Raw genomic sequence first — 22717 nt, 5'->3', positions numbered from 1 at the left:
CCCCTCCCCCAGAAGATCAATGAGAAACCCAGCCAGGACCAAGTTCACCTACCAAGGAGTGCAGTTTCAATACCAAGGAGAGCGGCGGAATTCCAGAGGAGAAGAAAGAAAGCATGGAACTCATGGCTTTCTCCCCATGATTCTTTAGCCTTGCAGTTAATTTAATTTTTTTTTTCTTTTTCAATTTTTTTTCTCTTCTTCTGCTAAATTTTTTTAACTTTTACCGTTTTCTTTTTTTAACGTTTTTTAAGTAGTTTATCTAATATATATATATATATTTTTTTCTTTTTATATTTTTTATCGGCTTTCTTTTTTTAATAGTTTCTTTTTTTTTTCTTTTTTTCTTTTTTCTTCTGAACCCCTTTTTATCCCCTTTCTCCCCCCTCACGATTTGGGATCTCTTCTGATTTGGCTAAAGCATATTTTCCTGGGGTTGTTGCCACACTTTTAGTATTTTACTTGCTCCTTCATATACTCTTATCTGGACAAAATGACAAGGCAGAAAAATTCACAACAAAAAAAAGAACAAGAAGCAGTACCAAAGGCTAGGGACCTAATCAATACAGACATTGGTAATATGTCAGATATAGAGTTCAGAATGATGATTCACAAGGTTCTAGCCGGGCTTGAAAAAGGCATGGAAGATATTAAAGCACCCTCTCAGGAGATATATAAGCCCTTTCTGGAGAAATAAAAGAACTAAAATCGAACCAAGTTGAAATCAAAAAAGCTATTAATGAGGTGCAATCAAAAATGGAGGCTCTCACTGCTAGGATAAATGAGGCAGAAGAAAGAATTAGCGATATAGAAGACCAAATGACAGAGAATAAAGCTGAGCAAAAGAGGGACAAACAGCTACTGGACCACGAGGGGAGAATTCGAGAGATAAGTGACACCATAAGACGAAACAACATTAGAATAATTGGGATTCCAGAAGAAGAGGAAACGGAGAGGGGAGCAGAAGGTATACTGGAGAGAATTATTGGAGAAAATTTCCCCAGTATGGCAAAGGGAACAAACATCAAAATTCAGGAGGTTCAGAGAACCCCCCTCAAAATCAATAAGAATAGGTCCACACCCCGTCACCTAATGGTAAAATTTACAAGTCTTAGTGACAAAGAAAAGATCCTGAAAGCAGCCCGGGAAAAGAAGTCTGTAACATACAATGGTAAAAATATTAAATTGGCAGCAGACTTATCCACAGAGACCTGGCAGGCCAGAAAGAGCTGGCATGATATATTCAGAGTACTAAATGAGAAAAACATGCAGCCAAGAATACTATATCCAGCTAGGCTATCATTGAAAATAGATGGGGAGATTAAAAGCTTCCAGGACAAACAAAAACTGAAAGAATTTGCAAACACCAAACCAGCTCTACAGGAAATATTGAAAGGGGTCCTCTAAGCAAAGAGAGACCCTAAAAGTAGTAGATCAGAAGGAAACAGAGGGGCGCCTGAGTGGCTCAGTGGATTAAGCCTCTGCCTTCGGCTCAGGTCATGATCTCAGGGTCCTGGGATCGAGCCCCACATCGGGCTCTCTGCTCGGTGGGGAGCCTGCTTCCCCCTCTCTCTCTGCTTGACTCTCTGCCTTGTGAGTCTCTCTCTTGTGAGAGAGAGATCTCTCTCTCTCTCTCAAATAAATAAATAAATAAAATCTTTAAAAAAAAAAGAAAGAAACAGAGACAATATACAATAACAGTCACCTTACAGGCAATACAATGGCACTAAATTCATATTTCTCAATACTTACCCTGAATGTTAATGGGCTAAATGCCCCAATCAAAAGACACAGGGATTCAGAATGGATAAAAAAACAAAACCCATCTATATGTTGCCTACAAGAAACTCATCTTACACCCGAAGACACCTCCAGGTTTAAAGTGAGGGGGTGGAAAAGAATTTACCATGCTAATGGACATCAGAAGAAAGCAGGAGTGGCAATCCTTATATCAGATCAATTAGATTTTAAGCCAAAGACTATAACAAGAGATGAGGAAGGACACTATATCATACTCAAAGGAACTGTCCAACAAGAAGATCTAACAATTTTAAATATCTATGCCCCTAATGTGGGAGCAGCCAACTATATAAACCAATTAATAACAAAATCAAAGAAACACATCGACAATAATACAATAATAGTAGGGGACTTTAACACTCCCCTCACTGAAATGGACAGATCATCCAAGCAAAAGATCAATAAGGAAATCAAGGCCTTAAATGACACACTGGACCAGATGGACATCACAGATATATTCAGAACATTTCATCCCAAAGCAACAGAATACACATTCTTCTCTAGTGCACATGGAACATTCTCCAGAATAGATCACATTCTTGGTCCTAAATCAAGTCTCAACCGGTATCAAAAATTGGGATCATTCCCTGCATATTTTCAGACCACAATGCTCTAAAGCTAGAACTCAATAACAAGAGGAAATTTGGAAAGAACCCAAATACATGGAGACTAAACAGCATCCTTCTAAAGAATGAATGGGTCAACCAGAAAATTAAAGAAGAATTGAAAAAAATTCATGGACACAAATGATAATGAAAACACAACGGTTCAGAATCTGTGGGACACAACAAAGGCAGTCCTGAGAGGAAAATATATAGCGGTACAAGCCTTTCTCAAGGAACAAGAAAGGTCTCAGGTACACAACCTAACCCTACACCTAAAGGAGCTGGAGAAAGAACAAGAAAGAAACCCTAAACCCAGCGGGAGAAGAGAAATCATAAAGATCAGAGCAGAAATCAATGAAATAGAAACCAAAAAAACAATAGAACAAATCAACGAAACTAGGAGCTGGTTCTTTGAAAGAATTAATAAGATTGATAAACCCCTGGCCAGACTTATCAAAAAGAAAAGAGAAAGGACCCAAATTAATAAAATCATGAATGAAAGAGGAGAGATCACAACGAACACTAAAGAAATACAGACAATTATAAGAACATACTATGAGCAACTCTACGCCAACAAATTTGACAATCTGGAAGAAATGGATGCATTCCTAGAGATATATAAACTACCACAACTGAACCAGGAAGAAATGGAAAGCCTGAACAGACCCATAAGCAGTAAGGAGATTGAAACAGTCATCAAAAATCTCCAAACAAACAAAAGCCCGGGGCCAGATGGCTTCCCAGGGGAATTTTACCAAACATTTAAAGAAGAACTAATTCCTATTCTCCTGAAACTGTTCCAAAAAATAGAAATGGAAGGAAAACTTCCACACTCATTTTATGAGGCCAGCATCACCTTGATCCCAAAACCAGACAAGGATCCCATCAAAAAAGAGAACTACAGACCAATATCCTTGATGAACACAGATGCAAAAATTCTCGCCAAAATACTAGCCAATAGGATTCAACAGTACATTAAAAGGATTATTCACCATGACCAAGTGGGATTTATTCCAGGGCTGCAAGGTTGGTTCAACATCCGCAAATCAATCAATGTGATACAACACATTAATAAAAGAAAGAACAAGAGTCATATGATACTCTCTATAGATGCTGAAAAAGCATTTGACAAAGTACAGCATCCCTTCCTGATCAAAACTCTTCAAAGTGTAGGGATAGAGGGCACATACCTCAATATTATCAAAGCCATCTATGAAAAACCCACCGCAAATATCATTCTCAATGGAGAAAAACTGAAAGCTTTTCCGCTAAGGTCAGGAACACGGCAGGGATGTCCATTATCACCACTGCTATTCAACATAGTACTAGAAGTCCTAGCCTCAGCAATCAGACAACAAAAGGAAATTAAAGGCATCCAAATCGGCAAAGAAGAAGTCAAACTATCACTCTTCGCAGATGATATGATACTATATGTGGAAAACCCAAAAGACTCCACTCCAAAACTGCTAGAACTTGTACAGGAATTCAGTAAAGTGTCAGGATATAAAATCAATGCACAGAAATCAGTTGCATTTCTCTACACCAACGACAAGACAGAAGAAAGAGAAATTAAGGAGTCCATCCCATTTACAATTGCACCCAAAACTATAAGATACCTAGGAGTAAACCTAACCAAAGAGACTAAGAATCTATACTCAGAAAACTATAAAGTACTCATGAAAGAAATTGAGGAAGACACAAAGAAATGGAAAAATGTTCCATGCTCCTGGATTGGAAGAATAAATATTGTGAAAATGTCTATGCTACCTAAAGCAATCTACACATTTAATGCAATTCCTATCAAAATACCATCCATTTTTTTCAAAGAAATGGAACAAATAATCCTAAAATTCATATGGAACCAGAAAAGACCTCGAATAGCCAAAGGAATATTGAAAAAGAAAGCCAAAGTTGGTGGCATCACAATTCCGGACTTCAAGCTCTATTACAAAGCTGTCATCATCAAGACAGCCTGGTACTGGCACAAAAACAGACACATAGATCAATGGAACAGAATAGAGAGCCCAGAAATAGACCCTCAACTCTATGGTCAACTCATCTTCGACAAAGCAGGAAAGAATGTCCAATGGAAAAAAGACAGCCTCTTCAATAAATGGTGTTGGGAAAATTGGACAGCCACATGCAGAAAAATGAAATTGGATCATTTCCTTACACCACACACGAAAATAGACTCAAAGTGGATGAAGGATCTCAATGTGAGAAAGGAATCCATCAAAGTCCTTGAGGAGAACACAGGCAGCAACGTCTTCGACATCAGCCGCAGCAACATCTTCCTAGGAACATCACCAAAGGCAAGGGAAGCAAGGGCAAAAATGAATTTTGGGATTTTATCGAGATCAAAAGCTTTTGCACAGCAAAGGAAACAGTGAACAAAACCAAAAGACAACTGACAGAATGGGAGAAGGTATTTGCAAATGACATATCAGATAAAGGGCTAGTGTCCAAAATCTATAAAGAACTTAGCAAACTCAACACCCAAAGAACAAATAATCCAATCAAGAAATGGGCAGAGGACATGAACAGACATTTCTGCAAAGAAGACATCTAGATGGCCAACAGACACATGAAAAAGTGTTCCATATCACTCGGCATCAGGGAAATACAAATCAAAACCACCATGAGATATCACCTCACACCAGTCAGAATGGCTAAAATTAACAAGTCAGGAAATGACAGATGCTGGCGAGGATGCGGAGAAAGGGGAACCCTCCTACACTGTTGGTGGGAATGCAAGCTGGTGCAACCACTCTGGAAAACAGCATGGAGGTTCCTCAAAATGTTGAAAATAGAACTACCCTATGACCCAGCAATTGCACTGCTGGGTGTTTACCCTAAAGATACAAACGTAGTGATCCGAAGGGGCACGTGCACCCGAATGTTTATAGCAGCAATGTCTACAATAGCCAAACTATGGAAAGAACCTAGATGTCCATCAACAGACGAATGGATAAAGAAGATGTGGTATATATACACAATGGAATACTATGCAGCCATCAAAAGAAATGAAATCTTGCCATTTGCGACGATGTGGATGGAACTAGAGGGTATCATGCTTAGCGAAATAAGTCGATCGGAGAAAGACAACTATCATATGATCTCCCTGATATGAGGGAGAGGAGATGCAACATGGGGGGTTAAGGGGGTAGGAGAAGATTAAATGAAACAAGATGGGATTGGGAGGGAGACAAACCATAAGTGACTCTTAATCTCACAAAACAAACTGAGGGTTGATGGGGGGAGGGGGGTTGGGAGAGGGGGGGTTGGGTTATGGATATTGGGGAGGGTATGTGCTATGGTGAGTGCTGTGAAGTGTGTAAACCTGGCGATTCGCAGACCTGTACCCCTGGGGATAAAAATATATGTTTATAAAAAATAAAATTAAAAAAAAAAATCTAAAAAAAAAAAAGAATAAAAAAAAATGTTAGAATATTTTGTCAGATATAGGAAATAACAAAATAATATTCAGTGCTTATGATTCATCAGCTATAAGCATAGTGCACACTCCTTGGCCATTACTATATATCCTTTAGCATATAATATGTGTCATTCTCTATTATTGCAATTTTTTTGAAAAACCCAATTTATTTTAAAGTTTTATTATGTTGGAAGACAGAAAAGGAAGATAGTTTTAGTATTATTCAAACCTGAGAGTTATGGATTTCAATATTTATTAATCTCTAAGAAAGCACTCTTCTCTTAAAAATAAAAATTAATAATTCACTAATGTACAGAACATGTCAATGGTCACAGCCTAGGACTCCAACTATTAAGATACATTATGGCCCTGGCATACCCTCTACACAATACAACCTGTGGCCCTTTACTGGGAAGCCACTGCTCTACTTCTCTAGTGAGTTTTTGCTATCCTTCACAATGACTGGGTTAAATAATTCACAGTAATAAGTGGATATTTCCACCAAAGCATAATTCTTCCCTCAAATCTATCTCCAACTTGCCTTTATCTTTCCAATAAGTTCTACTAGTTGCTGCAGAATTGAACTCAAAACAGACAAAAGAATTTGCCTGTACAATGTGTCAACCTCTCTCATGTGGGGCCATATAAGGCAGAGCAACTTTACTGAAATATAACACTGTTTGGACAAGTAGCATTTAAACAGTTTTTGGATAAATGTTTGAGTTCATGTAAAGATTTTTTATGACAATTGACTGGGACTTAGGCTGTAGATTAGGTAGGATTTGATCAGTTGGGAGAGACAAGGGGGGCACTATAGATAGAGGGACTAATGTTGGTAACAACAGAAAAGAAAAAATCCAATTGAACTTCTAAATTTGTATTTCTCCTAGGCAGTCCAAACTCAATATATCCTCATATGAATCTACTCTCCCACATCAAACCTGTTTCTCATCAAACCTGTTCCTTGTCTACAAATCCAGAATCTACCATATTGCCTATATGGAAACTAGGAGTCATCCTGGTCACAATGATTTTATTCCTCTTGCCTTCCCACCTCCTATTCTATCATCCAGACATTCAGGTCAATTAATATGAAGGAATCTTCACACTTTTTTCTTGGCATGGATCTATAATATGCCCATGTGTTCTCTCCAGCCCCATCTCCTACTATCTCGCTTTATACAGAACTATTTAGAACTCTTAGTTTCATATATTCTCTACATTTGGGGCCTTTGCAGCTGGTTCTCATTGGCATTCAGGTTTCAGCTCAAGCATTATCACTTGTGAGAATGTTCTTCCCCACTATCTCAGGTTCATCGCAGTTCTCAGTACATTCTGGGGGACTTTCTGATTACCTCTGAAGCTTCCCAACTTTGTTCTGAATATTTGCAGGTTTTGTTTGTTTTCACATTCCTTGGATAATTTGCTTAAGACAGGCATTAACTAAAGGCAAGAGGAAGAAGAAAGAAGAATTGAATGGATGCTGAAGGACAAACTTTAGGCTATTTGGAGCCCAGTATTTGTGTTTAATCAAGTTATGAGCAGGATATGCATGTGAAAGGATTCTTTAGGGTCTTAGGATTTTGTTTTCAACCATAAGGAGGCACTGAGGTTTTCATGGAGGAAAAGTGACTTGATAAAAGCAGTGAATTAGGGATATGAACTATGGTAATAGGAATGCTAGGAAGAAAGGGGACTAGTGTTGGGAGATTGGCTGATAGCCCAATTCAGTAATTTAAGTGTGAGAAAATGAAGGCCTGAGATGTGGTGGTAGTGGTGGTAGGAATAAAAAGGTTAGGTACACCTTGGTTCCAGTCCAAAATGGTGACACAGGAAGACCCTGAACTTACCTTTTATGTATAATGCACCAAATTACACCTATTTATAGAATGACTCTCCCTGAAGAAGAACAGAGGGTTGATTGAACAGCTTCTGAACAACCAAAGATAGAAAGACAAGAGAACAGTAAGAGAGATGGAGACATGGTAACAAAGGGAACTTCCACCCCTGACACTGTGAACGCAGTGGGGAGGGAAAGTACTGAACAGATTTTTCTGTCCTTGGGCACTGAAATAAAAAGCCATAGTTTAAAAGAGAAACTAGCATATAAAAGAGGCAACACTAGAACTCTGCTAAGCAGTGAGGAGCTGTGGGAAAGCTCTCCAGATCAGAGGGACTAGAGAACAATATGGTTTATATTTCCATTAATCCTGAAAGCTTAGACTGGTGCAGGGTCTGGACACCATAACGAGAGGGTCTGATTGTCGACCTAAGCAAGCTCAGGTTCCACAAGCCCATGCCAACCCTGGTCATCTGAGACAGAGAAAGAAAAGCTGGTATTTTAAAAAGCTAAGGAGCTGCAGGAACGTTCTCTTTCCCTCCACCTTAAAAGCCTTAAAAGCTCAGACAGAAATAGGTTCCAGCTCACAGTGAGCTTGTGACCTCAGTGGGCCCAGGGTCCATAAGCCTATACCATTCTCTATATCCCCTGTGGTGCTAGAGAAAAAAAAAAAAAGAAAAATCAACTATGTTTTAATTTTTAGTTTTTTAAATGAATGAATATATCTTATTTTTTTCTAATTTGTCTAGTCTTGTTTTTATTTTTGTTCTTTGGGGACTTTCTTTTTTCCTTTTTTCTTCCCCTTTTTTTTAGGTTTTATGGTTTTTGTTATTTTATTATTATTCTTTCTTCTTTCTGTAAAAATCCATGGCTATAAAAGTAACTATCATATACAGCCATATTTCCAGCCACACAGCATTCAATGAGCATACACAGTCTGCATAGGGGACACCATACACAAGACCATTCCTTCAAGTATAGGAGACTTAGACATTCTGCCATATCCATATAAATACAGAAAGTCAAGAAAAATGGAGACAGAGAAATATACTCCAAAAGAGAGAATAAGAAGAACCTCAGAGAAGGAGCTAAATGAAATAGAGATAACCAAAATGTTTGATAAAGAATTTAAAGTAATGATAATAAAGATACTTATTAAGCTAGAGAAGCTAGAGAAAAAAGTGGAAGAACTTAGTAAGACATTCAATAAGGAGATAGAAAATATTGAAAAGAACCACAGTTGCAGAATACTATAAGTGAAATAAAACACAGACTCCAGAGAATCAACAGTAGATTAGAGGAGAAAGAAGAGTGTATCAGTGATCTGGAAGATAGGTAACAGAAACCATACAAGCTGAACATCAAAAAGAGAAAAGAATTTAAAAATGAGGATAAGAGATCTCTTGGACAATATTAAGTAAACAAACATTCACATTATAGGGGTTCCAGAAGAAGAGAGAAGGGTGTAGAAATCATATTTGAAGAAATAATAATTGAAAACCTCCGTAATCTAGAGGAAATAGACATCTAAACACAAGAACAGAGAGTTCCAAACAAGATTAACCGAAAGAGGTCTGCTCATGATTCATAATAATTAAAATATCAAAGGTTAAAGATAAAGAGAAAAACTTAAAGCAACAAGAGAGAACAAGTAATGGATAAGGAAGATGTGGTCCATATACACTATGGAGTATTATGCCTCCATCAGAAAGGATGAATACCCAACTTTTGTAGCAACATGGACGGGACTGGAAGAGATTATGCTGAGTGAAATAAGTCAAGCAGAGAGAGTCAATTATCATATGGTTTCACTTATTTGTGGAGCCTAACAAATAGCATGGAGGACAAGGGGAGTTAGAGAGGAGAAGGGAGTTGGGGGAAATTGGAAGGGGAGGTGAACCATGACAGACTATGGACTCTGAAAAACAATCTGAGGGGTTTGAAGCAGCGGGGGGTGGGAGGTTGGGGGAACCAGGTGGTGGGTATTGGAGAAGGCACGGATTGCATGGAGTACTGGGTGTGGTGCAAAAACAAGGAATACTGTTATGCTGAAAATAAAAATAAAATTTAAAAAAAAAACTTCATCAAAAAAAAAAAAAAAAAGGGGGGGCGCCTGGGTGGCTCAGTGGGTTAAGCCGCTGCCTTCGGCTCAGGTCATGATCTCAGGGTCCTGGGATCGAGTCCCACATTGGGCTCTCTGCTCAGCAGGGAGCCTGCTTCCCTCTCTCTGTCTCTCTCTGCCTGCCTCTCTGTCTACTTGTGATCTCTCTCTGTCAAATAAATAAATAAAATCTTAAAAAAAAAAAAAAACCAAGAGAGAACAAATTACCTATAGAGGAAAATTTATCAGGCTATCAGCGAATTTTTCAGCAGAAACTTTGCAGATTATAAGAGAGTGGCATGATATATTCCAAGTGCTAAAAGGGGGAAAAAAAAAACCCTACAACCAAAAATTCTCTACACAGCAAGGTTATCATTCAAATTTGGAAGAAAGATTAAGAGTTTCTCAGAAAAACAAAATATAAAGGAGTTTATTACCACCAAACCAACCTTACAAGAAATGTTAAAGGACTTCTTTAAGTGGAAAAGAAATGGCCTTAGACATAAAAAATTATGAATAAAAGATGTAAAATATGACAACATATACATAAAACATGGAGGAGAGAGTAAAAAGAGGAAAAGGGGAAAAGGAAAAATAAGTGGCTTTTTTTTCTATTTTTAGAATGTGTTTGAATTTAAATAATCAAATTAATATAGATTGCTATTTACCTAGGATGTTATATATGAACTTCATGGTAGCCACAAAAACAAAACTTATGATAGATGCACAAATAAAGAGGAATAACTCTAAACACAGCATTATTGAAATTCATCAATCACGAAGAAAGAGCAATAGAAGAAGAAATGAAGAACTACAAATCAGAAAATAGGAAAATGAAAATAAGTACTCAATGATTAATAATTAATGGCCTAAATGTTCCAATCAAAGGACATAGGGTGGCAGATGGATTTTTGAAAAAAGGACCCATCTTGAGGCTCCTGGGTGGCTCAGTCTGTTAAAGCATCCAAGTTGATTTCTGCTTAGGTTATGATCTCATGATCTCAGTGTCATGAGAGCAAGCCCTGAGTCTAGCTCCATCACCTGGGTTGGAGCCTGTTTGAGACTCAGCTTTCTCTCTCTCCTTCCCCTTCTCATGCTCACTCTCTCTCAATCTTGGCGGGGGGGGGGGGGGGAGGACCCATCTGTATGCTGCTACAAGAGACTCACCTTGGACCTAAAGACCCATGCAGACTGGAAGTGAAGGCTAGAAAAAACATACACTATGCAAATGGAAACACACACACACACACACACACAAAAGCAAAGGTAACAATACTTATGTCAGACAAAACAGATTTTTAACAAAGACTAACAAGAGACCAAAAAAGGCATTACATAGTGATAAAGAGATCAATCTAAGAGGATAAAACAATTGTAAACGTCTACACACCCAACACTAGAAAACCTAAGTACATAAAGCAAATATTAATGAATGCAAAGAGAAATTAATGGTATTATAATAATAGTAAGGGAATTTAACACCCCATACACATCAGTAGATAGATTATCCAGACAAATTATTACTAAGAAAAACAATGTCCTTGAATGACACATTGTACCAGAAGGACATAACCAAGCTAAACAGAATATTCCATCCAAAAACAACAGAATATAGATTTTTTTCAAGTGCTCATAGAACATTGTCCAGAATAGATCACATATGAGGCTGAAAAACAAGTCTCCACTCTCACCACTTCCATTCAACTAGTACTGGAAATAGCCACAGCAATCAGACAAGAAAAATAAATGACACATCCAAATTGGTAAAGAAAAAGTTAAACTGTCACTATTTGCAGATGACATAAATCCTAAGAATTTCACCAAAAAATTACCAGAAGTAATAAATAAATTCAGTAGAATGGCAGGTACAATACCCAGAAATCAGTGGTGTTTCTGTATACTAGTAAGTAGCAAAAAGAGACATTTAAAAAATAATACCATTCATAATTGTACCAAAAAGAATAGAATAGCTAGGAATAAACTTAACCAAAGAGGTGAAAGACCTGCACTCCAGAAACTATAAAACACTGATGAAAGAAATTGAAGACAACACAAACGAATGGAAAGATTTTTCATGTTCATGGATTGGAAGACTCAATATCATTAAAATGTCCATGTTACCCAAAGAAACCTATAGATTTAGTGCAATCCCTATCAAAATACTAATAACATTTTTCACAGAAATAGAATACTAAAATTTGTATGGAATACATAAATCTCCAAATAGCCAAAACAATCTTGAAAAAGAAGAATTAGACATGATGCAATACCAGATTTCAAGATACATTACAAAGCTGTAGTAATCAAAACAATATAGTACTGGCACAAAAATAGACACATAGATCAATAGAACAAAAGGGAAAGTCCAGAAATAAACCCTCATATGGTCAATTAATAAATGACAAATGAAGCAATAATCTACAATGGGGAAAAGACAGTATCTTCAATAAATGGTGCTGGGAAAACTGAATAGCTACATGTGAAATAATGAAACTGGACCACTTTATTAAACCACACACAAAATTAACTCAAAATGGATTAAAGACCTACATGTGAGACCTGAACTCATAAATATCCTAGAAGAGAACACAGGCAGTAAATCCTCTGATGTTAGCCATAGCAAAATTTTTCTAGTCATGTCTCCCAAGGCAAGGGAAGCAAAAGCAAAAATAAATTATTGGGACTACATCAAAATAAAAAGATTCTACACAGCAAAGGAAACCATCAACAAAATGAGGAGGCAACTAACAGAATGGGAGGAGATATTTTCAAAACATACATACAATAAGGGTTAATATCCAAAATATATAAATAACTTATTCTAGTCAACACAGAAAAAAAAAAACCAATAAACAAAAAATCCAATTCAAAAAATAGGCAAAGGACCTGAATAGAAATTTTTCCACAGAAGACATACAAATGACCAACAGACTCATGAAAAATGCTCAATATCATTCATCAGGTAAATGAAAATGAAAACCATAAAAAGATATCACTTCACACCTGTTAGAATGGCTAAAATAACAAGCATGAGAAACAACGAACGCTGGCAAGGATGTGAAGGAAAAAGAACTCTTGTGCAATGTTGGTGGGAATATAAATTGGTGCATTGTGAAAAACAGTATGGAGGTTTCTCAAAAAATTAAAAATAGAAATATAAATGATCTAGTAATTCCACTACTGGGTATTTATGCAGAAAAACCAAAAACACTACTTCAAAAAGGTATATGCACGTTTGTATTTATTGCAGCATTATTACAATAGCCAAGATATGGAAGGAAACTAAGTGTCCATTAATAGATGAATAGATAAAGAAAAAGTGGTGCATATAAACGGATTATTCCAAAGCCATAAAAAAGAATGAGATCACGACATTTGAGACAACATGGATGGAGCTGGAGGATATCATGCTAAGTAAAAAGAAAACTTAGAGAAACACAAATGCCATATGATTCCACTCAAATGTGGAATCCAAACAAAAGAAAAACCCAAAAACCAAAAACCAAAAAATCTACAAATGAATAAACAAACAAAAAGCAGAATCGAACCTGTAAATACCGAGAACTGATTGTTGCCAGAAGGGTGGGGGATGGGAGGTTAGACAAAATGGGTGAAGAGGTGAGGGAGATAATCTAGCAGTTATAGAGTGATTAAGTCACAGCACAACATAAAGAATATAGCCAGTGATAATGTAAGAGGAATTTAAGACTACAGATGGTAGCTACATTTGTGGTGAACATAGCATAATGTATAAACTTGTCAAATTATTAAGTTGTACACCTGAAACTTAACTATACACAGTAACAACAACAACAACAATTTGGGTAAATCCATAAAGTAAACAAAGAGATTCCTCAGTATTTATTAAAATTTGAAAAGCAAATAATAAACTGAAAAATGTTTTCATTTTATATGCTAGCCAAAACTTTTTTCATAAATCTTAAAAGCAGTTACACAAAGTAATTAAAAGAACATCTTGCATAAATGGACCAAACAGATTAACAAAGAACACATGGAAAAGGGACAATAGACACAGACAGATAAAGAAAATTCAACCTCATCAGTAACCCAAATAATAAAAAACTGGTAGTTCTTTGATCATAATCCTAAATGGTGGCCAAGTAACAAAGCTGAGGTTCACAGGGTTAAACTCATCTCAGCTGCTCAGTGACATTTTGCATCAGATCCATGCCTCTTGGAAGTCCAAAAACAGGTGACAGTGCCGCAGCTTTAAAAGTTAACCAGTTAACCTTAGCCTCACACCTGTGACACGTGAAAATCATGAATTTCCTAACCCTCTCATTTTTGAAATTCTTACATTTCCTTAACTTCACACTTCTCAAAGCCATATACATAAGACAGTTCTGACACACTGTGGACTTATTAATACATCTTTCCCATACATAAGCAAGCAATAAAGGCAGCTCCTTTTTATTTTAGATAATAAGTGGCTTCTTTCTTCAATGGGTGAAAAAGCCTCTCTATAATTGTTCAGGTGGGAGGGTAAATTGTCACAGCTTTTCTGTAAAGATATTTAGTAAAAATTCATGAAGGGACTTGTAAAGTTTCAATCTGTTGCCCCCAACAGTTTGATTCTAAGAAAACATCTTAACAAACAATCAGAAATGAAGTCTTACTGGGAGGTCTGGGGGGCTCAGTTGGTTAGCGTCTGCCTTCTGCTGGGGGCTTGATCCCAGGACCCTCCCGGCTCAGCTGGGGTCCTGCTTCTCCCTCTCCCTGATCCTTTCCCTCTGCCACTCACCCTGTTTGTGTTCTCTCTGTCAAATAAACACATAAAGTCTTAAAAAACAAACAAAAAATAAAGCAGTTAAGTCTCACCCTAAGGGATATTTATTACTGAATAATTAGTAAAAATTTTAAATGGCTTCAATCACCAATAACAGGAAAATGGTTGAATAAATTATGGACTCAAGACATTATATAGACATTAAGCAATGTTTTCAAAGACTTCCTAACATTGGACTATGCACATGTAATAAATAGTAATAGTGGAGGATGTAAAGATGTTTGTGAACTGTGATCCTAGCTGTAGACACTTATGAATCTCTAAAATATCAGAAATACATATTTGCAAACCTCACATGGTTCACTCTCCTTGGTGGAATTATGCACAGATTTTTATCTTAATTCTATATACTTTACATTCTGTATACTTTACACCAAGTATATACTTAATAGCATAATAGCATAAACATACTTATTTAAAAAGACTACACAACATTCTTATTTAAAAAGATTTTGGTTTCTGGTTCTTTATGTAAAGACCTTGGAAGTAACCACTCTGACCTAGCAAGTAAAAAGCTGAACAGGTTAAAGAGTAACAATACTTGGGGTGCGTTGGTGGCTCAGTCATTAAGCGTAGGCCATCAGCTCAGGTCATGATCCAGGTTCCTGGGATCGAGCTCCATATCGGACTCCCAGCTCAGCGGGGACCCGCTTCTCTCTCTCCTTCTGCCCTGCTTGTGTTCTCTCTCAAATAAAGAAATTAAAAAAAAAAAAAAGTAAAGAGTAACCGTACTTTTTGGATCCATAAGAGAAGAGAGGACATAGAATAAAGTGCTGTCTCCAAGACTGGAAAAGAGACAAAAATATATATAGAGAGAGAGACCTTACCAGGTCAGAGACTCAAGAGTGGAAATGTCCTTGAACCATTTCCTAGGCAGGAAAAACAGAACCATAATTAATGACATACTGGAGGCTTAGTGAGGACAATTCTGGGTCAAAAACTCCAAGAAGACTCAGTCATAGGAGAGCATTAATAATGTAAGATTTAAACAAGAGCCTGACCAGATTCTATAGGAAATATTGATGAAAAAACCTCTTTCTCTTCCTTCAGAGGCAGAGGAAAAGGAACCTTTTGAAATACACCAGAGCACTCTGTTTTTACCAAGGCCTGCTCTCAGGGGAAATTAGTTACTAAGAGCCAGTCCTAATAAGGTGTTACCAAAGCCTAAGTGGCTTGGGGAGGGAAATACCCAAATCCAGCTGGCTCTAGGCTTCCACGTGAGAGAAATAAAATACTTAACTCCAGCCCACTCTAGCCATCTTAAGTCACCCAAGGGAGAAGGAAACAACCAAGGAACACGTGTGAAGTTTAGTCAAGAGGCATAGCTCACTAAAACACGGTCACTAAACCCCATAGCTCACTAAACCCTTCGCAGTCAGTAGCACCTTAAAAAAGGCTTATTTATAGCAATTTCTTTTACCTTTTACATGATGCCCAGCTATCACAAAAAATTGCAGGGCCTATCAAAAGGCAAAATACAATTTGAGGAGACAGAGCAAGCATCGGAACCAGACATGGCAGGGATGTTGGAATTATTAGATTCAAAATTTAAAATGACTATGATTAATATAGTAAGGGCCCTAATGGATAAACTAGGTAGCATGCAAAACAGATGGGCAATGTAAGCAGAGAGATGAAAATATCCTAAAAAACAAACAAACAAAATGTTAGAAATCAAAAACACTGTGAGAAATGAAGAATGCCTTCTATGGGCTTGTAAGTAGACTAAACACAGCTGAGGAAAGAATCCTGAGCTAGATCAAAAGAATCCTTGGAAAAAGAAAAAAAAAGAAAAAAAAAAAAAAGAAAGAAAGAAAGAAAAAGAAAAGAAGACCAAAAAACAAACAAAACCAAAACCCAGACAGTGGGACAACTACGAAAGGTATAACATATGTGCAATGGGAATACTACAAGAACAAGAAAGAGAAGAAGGAATAAATGAAATATTTGAAACAATAACAGCTGAGAATTTCCCCAAATTGAAGTCAGACAGCGGTCCATAGACCTATAAATATCAGAGAACACCATGTAGGAGAAATGCCCCCAAAACTGAGACCTAGGCATGTCATTTTCAAATTAAAGACAAAGAAAAAATCCTAAAAGAAGGAAAGGAAAGGGTGCCTGGGTGGCTCAGTTGGTTGGGTGACTGCCTTTAGCTCAGGTCATGATCCTGGAGTTCCGGGATCGAGTTCCACATTGGGCTCCCTGCTCTGTTGGGAGTCTGCTTCTCCTTCTGATCCCCACCCTCTCGTGGCCTCTCTCTTCCAAATAAATAAATAAAATCTTAAAATTAAAAAAAAGGAGAGGAAAAAAAACATCTTATCCAAAGAGGAACAAAAGTAAGTATTATATGCAATTTCTCCTGAGAAATGATGCAAGAATAGGGTGAATTAAAATATTTACAGCATTGAAAGAGAAAAAAACCCCTCAACTTTTATATCCTGCAAAATTATCTTTCAAAAGTGAAGGAGAAATAAAGACTTTCTCAGACAAACAAAAATTGAGGGACTTTGTTGTCAGCAGACCTGCATTGCAAGATATGTTAACAGAAGAGTTGTTGGTTTTTTTTTAATATATATTTTTTTAATTTGTCAGAGAGAGCAAGCACAAGTAGGGGGAACCGCAGGCAGAGGGAGAAGCAGGCAGAGGGAAAAGCAGGCTTCAGGCTAAAGAAGGAGCCTGTTGCAGGCTCCTGGGATCATGACCTGAGCCAAAGGCAAATACTTACCTAGCTGAGGCAACCAGAAAATGAAACCAGAAGTTCCTCAAAGAGAAGGAAATTTATATGGGTCAGATACTCTGCTCTACATTCAAAAAAAGATGATCACTAGAGGATAGGGTAGGTAAAATGAAAAAAAAAATTTTTCTTATTCTTAATGTAACAAGTAACTGTTCAAGATAACAATAATAACAATGTATTTGATAATGTATATTCATTGATTATGTATCTGTATATATGTATATATATATATGCTATGTATGCTTAGATCTAAGTGAAATGAATGACTGCGTAAAAATAGAAGTGGATCTGGAAAACAGCATGGAGGTTCCTCAAAAAGTTGAAAATAGAGCAACCTTATGACCCAGCAATTGCACTACTGGGTATTTATCCTAAAGATACAAATGTAGTGATCCGAAGGGGCATGTGCACCCGAATGTTTATAGCAGCAATGTCCACGATAGCCAAACTATGGAAAGAACCTAGATGTCCATCAACAGATGAATGGATAAAGAAGAGGTGGTATATATATACAATGGAATACTATGCAGCCATTAAAAGAAATAAAATATTGCCATTTGCGTCCATGTGGAAGGAACTAGAGGGTATTATGCTTAGCGAAATAAGTCAATCGAAGAAAGACAACTATCATATGATCTCCCTGATGTGAGGAAGTGGAGATGCAACATGGGGGGGTTGGGGGCTAGGAAAAGAATAAATGAAACAAGATGGGATCGGGAGAGAGACAAACCATAAGAGACTCTTAATGTCACAAAACAAACTGAGGGTGGCTGGGGGCAGGGGGGTAGGGAGAGGGTGGTGGGGTTATGGACATTGGGGGAGTCTGTGCTATGGTGAGTGTTGTGAAGTGTGTAAACCTGGTGATTCACATACCTGTACCCCTGGGGCTAATAATACATTGTATGTTTATAAAAAAAATTAAAAAATTAAAAAAAATAGAAGTGGAAGGAAAGAATTAGGATCACTTTGTTTTATAAGGTATTTATACTGTCTCTGAAGTTGTATAGCATTATTTGAAAGTTGACATGGATTAGTTAGAAATGTATTTTGCAAACTCTAGGGCAGCCACTAAAAAAAGTGAAAACAATAACAAAGAGTCCTACTGAAGAGGAACTTAACTTGCAGTTCTCCAAATGAATTACATCTTCTACTAATTCTGTGTCTATGCCTTCTGCCTGAAATTCCCTCTGAATTTCTTCTTAGCTTTCATAACCCTTGCTACTCCTCTGAGGCCAAACTCTTTTGGGAAGCTTTAGTATCTACAATATGTATTGGTCCATCTTCTTCTGGGTTAATAGCTCCCTGTATTCATCTCAATTATAGCATTTATCACTTCTGTTAGACTGCTCCTTTGTGAAAGAGGCTTTTTTTTTTTTTTTGACACTTGTATTTTATAAACCTAACACATTAGTTGGCAAAGTAGGAACTCAATACAGATTTGAACAAATGTGACACAAAGGTGACTGTAGTGACACTTATAATGTCCTGTTGGACCTGATGAGAAGAAAATACTTTGGTTACTCCTTTAGATACAGAAATGTTGAGGGGGAAGCAAGTCTGGCATGCTACAGGAAAAGCAGGGAATCCAGTGTAACCGAAGTAGAAGTGAGGGGAAGATTGGTAAGGAATGATGTCAGACCATGCCCAGTGTTTAATCAGTAGGGATCAGATCATGCCCAGTGTTTAGGCAGTTACTAAGGCTTTGACTTTCATCCTGAGTGAATTGGTAGGAAGGGAGAGAATTTTGACAGTAGATTGGCAATAGGACACAGGAGTGGGGCAACAGGTTTAGGGCAGGTGGGTGGCAAGAGTAGAAGAGAAAAACCAGTTAGGAGACTGATAATAATTTAGGTGAGAAATTATGTATTGGGAGGTCATGGTAAAGATGGTAAGAAATGGTTGGAGTCTGGATATTTTTTCACAGTTGAGCTAAAACAATTATTGACCAGAAGGATGTAAGGATGTGAATGAATGATATGACTGACTCTGGAGTGTATGTATCTGTAAATACAAAAGCTACGTCCCTCAATATCTATTAACTTACTTTGTAGATAGCCCAGAATTCAAAATGTATGTTTTAAGAAACTTCATGAGCCTGGAGTCAGAGTCAGAAATATATTTTGGGACTGATGGTGGGATGTTGAGTAAGACAAAGTTAGAGTTTTCAGAAGAGATTAAAAGGGAAATTTTATTTCACATTGTAGATGTATATATACAAATAAGGTCTAATTACAGCTGAGTGGAAAAATGGAAGAAAAGATGATGGAAATTATTTAGGAAAATATTTTTTAAGGAATCCTCTACAATATCAAAAGTATATCATAAAGGAATAGTGATTTGAAAGAAGCAATGGAAAAAATGCTATCTATAAAGACAAATAAAACATCTAAGTAGTAAAGGTAAATAGAAATTGTGTTATTAATTGTGTTATTATTTGCATGAAGAATAATAATATTTACCTGCAACTATGGAAAAAATACATTTTAATTATGAAGGAAATACTACATGATTCAAGAATTTATTATTTTAAAATATATGTATAAATTTTATCAGGGAAAATCTTCCAAAGAAAATGGATTAAATAGTAAATATACACAAGTGGATATATGGTGAAGTACACATTTAATAAAAAATGTATTCTGGTATTTTGTTTACATAAAAATAGTAATTCATTTTAGGATAATTTTAATATTTCCTGCCCAATTTCTGTTAAAATTCCTTTAATTCTATCCTACTTCTGACAAATTCTTTCAGGTAAAATAATTTTACTTCTGTTCACTTCTACAATAGAAATTTGTGTTTATTTTTAAAACTATCTTTTATATCATGAGATGTGATTGAGATAAGGATATTTTTAATCATTGATTTTCTCTTTATCTCTTCTTTCATTTTCTGGCAACATCTTATTTTTCCTATTTTGTACCTTTATACCTTGCAATTTGGGTTCTGTATAATTTTTTTACTTTTTTGACAACTTGTTCAATGAAATAATAAATATGGCCAGAAGATAAAGAAGAAAAATAGTTCTTATTTTGGGCAGAAGTGTCAAATGTTAAGAATAATTGTGCTGCCAAAAGAAACAACATAGCATATTTCATGGCCTCAAAATGTTACAGAGAATTACATACCTTTTTTTCCTTTGAGATAAAACAGTAGAACCTTTCTCTTTCTCCTTTTCCTTTATATTTTAAACAATCACAGCATTAGGGATTGAAACACAATAACACATTTGTACTTAGCAGGTGTTTACATAATTATGTTATTCAGATATTCATTACAAGTAATGTTTTTCCATATCGTGCATTTAATATGGGCAGGGATATTCTTTTTCAAATGCACTTTGGTATAAGACTGTAATTTCATCCAAAGGTTATAGTGGTATAAAAAATGACAGAACATTTTGTTTAGTTCTTCACTATCATTAGAATTGCAAGATGGAATTACAGGTCTCTGTGTACTGTTTTCAAGCATTCATCAACTTAAATTTTAATAAATATCAGTTTCAAGCTAGTTTAATCTAATAAAAAAAGCATTATTTCTCATTTACTAGTCAGTTTCTACAAACCTCTTATTCTGCCTTCCCAACATTTTCTACCATTCTTATTCTTCCTATGATCCAGAGTTTAATATACTGGTGCAGAATTCAGCTGTAACCCACCAAATATAATTTCAAATGAAAATATTTTGCTTTATTGTGAAAAAGAATAATAGATATAATCACAATGATTTTGTGGGGGTTTTTTAGAGCACATTAAAATGATTTGTGTAGAACACTAAAAACACTGTTCAGTTCAGGTCAGTATACATTGATTGAACAACAAATGTATGCAAATTTCTAAGTATTGCAAAAGTTATAGAAATGGATAAGATACTTCTTTAATAAGATTATAGTATATTGGAAGGGGGTATTACATAATTATAATGAAAAACTGAAAATGACTGTAAGAGGTAAAATTTTACAAGGCTACCAGACCACATGAGGTACTTGTGGAATAGCTACCTGGGAACATACACAACTAAAGGTTCATTTTGGTAGTTTTCTCCAAGTTAGTACCTTGCTGGTATTAGAAAGATCAGCTAAGGAAGTCTGGAAAATAAAAATCAGCTTCGAAATTGCAAGTATGTGAATTAACACACCATTTTCCTGAGCAGGGATTAGTACATGAAAGTAGGAATAGAGATACAAGAAAGTGTGGAGTGAGGAAATCTACTTGAGTGTTCTCCTTATGCAAGACTTCAGTTTGGGGCAGCTGAGTGGCTCAGTCGGTTAAGCGTCTGACTCTCAATCTCAGCTCAGGTCTCGATGTCATGGTCATGAGTTCAAGCCCTGTGTTGGGCTCCAGGCTGGGTATGAAGCCTAATTAAGGGGGAAAAAAAAAAAAACCCAGTTTCCAAATATTTGAGATGAGAAAGTGGGTTTGATCTAAATAAAATCCTCTGGGGACTCATCAAAAGGGGATAGGGACTTTTTATAGGAAGGCTGTACTTGTCCTTGAAGAATAAGTTGTAGATAAGGGCATTGATGTACAAGGAACAATTTCAATATGGTACAGATCATGAAAAGGCAGGTCTGAATTTTCACGCAAATATAAGGTAGGCATATTGTGTTATGTGGAATAAACCTGGAGTTTTTTGTTTTGTTTTGTCTTGTTTATTTGGGGGGGTGAGGGGTAGAGGGAGAGAGAGAGAGAATCTTAAGCAGGATCTATGCCCAGTGCAAGGCCTGATGGGTGGCTGGATCTCAAGACTCTGATATCAAGGCCTGAGCAGAAATTGAGCTGGTCACTTGGCTGACTGAGCCACCCAGGCCCCACAAGCCTGGAGTTTTAAGTTGTGAATAAACAGTGGAGAATTTAAAAAGTCAGAAAATAAAATTTTCATTTCATTTAGTAGCTTAACATGAATAATTAAAAGTTTTTTATTTTTAATGATTGCTGTGCATAGTGTTGATTGGAGAAGGGTATGTAATAGAAATAAGAGACCAATAATGAGACTCTTCCAAAGATACAGTAAGAGAGACAGTAAGTTCTTTCATAATAGTCATGAAGATGGCAGTGGGGAGGAGGGGCTGGCAACATTGATTCTGATTTGATGGGAAGACAGGAAAAAAATGACTCATTGCATTTTAACTTCAGTTCTTGGGAGAAGGTAGGTACCATGAGTAAATACACAAAAAACAATTAATAGAAACTCTTTGGAAGAGAGGATAGTAGAGAAAGATGAAAACTATATCTTGAGGCCCTGTAAGGACCAGTCTAGAGATGAAGATGTCCATCAGTTAGAACTACGGAACAGTAGTACAAAACACGAGAGCGGTAAGTATGACCTAAAAGTTACCAGCACATAATTAGTCATCAAAGCTAATGGTTTTCAAAGCTGCTTGAGAACCTT

The sequence above is a fragment of the Lutra lutra genome, chromosome 1 (genome assembly GCF_902655055.1).
Source record: "Lutra lutra chromosome 1, mLutLut1.2, whole genome shotgun sequence".
NCBI lineage: Eukaryota > Metazoa > Chordata > Mammalia > Carnivora > Mustelidae > Lutra > Lutra lutra.
Note: the sequence above shows the minus strand (reverse complement) of the source record.